Source organism: Sapajus apella, unplaced genomic scaffold, assembly GCF_009761245.1.
Source record: "Sapajus apella isolate SASKATOON/1434 unplaced genomic scaffold, GSC_monkey_1.0 scaffold144, whole genome shotgun sequence".
Classification (NCBI taxonomy): domain Eukaryota; kingdom Metazoa; phylum Chordata; class Mammalia; order Primates; family Cebidae; genus Sapajus; species Sapajus apella.
This window is the reverse complement of record NW_022437084.1, coordinates 2625991-2627282: the sequence shown is the minus strand read 5'-3', so window position 1 is coordinate 2627282 and position 1292 is coordinate 2625991.

Sequence of the window (1292 nt, the reverse complement as noted above, 5' to 3'; positions counted from 1 at the left end):
TCAGCCTTCTGAGTAGCTGGGATTACAGGCACGCGCCACCATGCCCAGCTTATTTTTGTATTTTTAGTAGAGACGAGGTTTCACCATGTTGACCAGGATGGTCTCGATCTCTTGACCTCGTGATCCACCCGTCTCGGCCTCCCAAAGTGCTGGGATTACAAGCGTGAGCCACCGTGCCCGGCCTCAACTCCAGCCTTTTATTTTTTCTTTTCTTTTTGAGACAAGAGTCACTCTGTCACCCAGGCTGGAGTGCAGTGGCCTAATCTTGGCTCACTGCAATCTCTGCCTCCTGGGTTCAAGAGATTCCCTTGCCTCAGCCTCTGGAGTAGCTGGGACTACAGGTATGTGCCACCATATGCAGCTAATTTTTTTTTTCTTTGTATTTTTTAGTGGAGATGGGGTTTTGGGGTTTTACCATATGGGTCAGGCTGGTCTGGAACTCCTAACCTCAAATGATTTCACCCATCTTGGCCTCCCAAAGTGCTGGGATTACGGGCATGAGCCACTGCGCCTGGCCTACTCCAGACTTTTTTTTTTTTTTTTTTTTTGAGATGGAGTTTTGCACTGTTGCCCAGGCTGGAGTGCAATGGCATGATCTCAGCTCACTGCAACTTCTGCCTCCTGGATTCATGTGATTCTCCTGCCTCAGCCTCCTGAGTAGCGGGAATTACAAGTGCACACCACCACACCCAAGTTTTTGTCTTTTTAGTAGAGACAGGGTTTCACTATGTTGGCCAGACTAGTCTCAAACTCCTAACCTCCTGATTGCCCGCCTTGGCCTCCCAAAGTGCTGGGATTACAGGCATGAGTCTGCACCCGGCCTACCCCAGCCATTTCAACCTCTTCCTCAATAGTGGATTCAGCTCCCATAACTAGGAAATACACGGGCCAATGCCCACCACCCTAACTGCCGCCGTGATTCCAGCAATCAACAACTCCATGATGCCACACGTCACTCTACCCAACGACTCAACTACAATTGGAACTACACAATCAACATAATGTCCAACTCCAAGCTCCACCATCCCCAGCAGATAGCCCTTCTCATTTCCACCATCACCAAGCTTCCACTGGACCCACAGTGATGACTTTAAACACCATAATCCCTGAGCACACTTTCACTGAACTCCCACCACCTCTGACGTTACAGTCCCCACCAGCCCAGCCACCGTCCTGTCAACACCAAACCCCAGCCATCCAACCCAGCACTACCGTGTTCCAATACTCCGTGACTCTAACCCTCACTGAGTCAAACATCATAATACCAACCCAGCAACAAAATCAAAATTCTA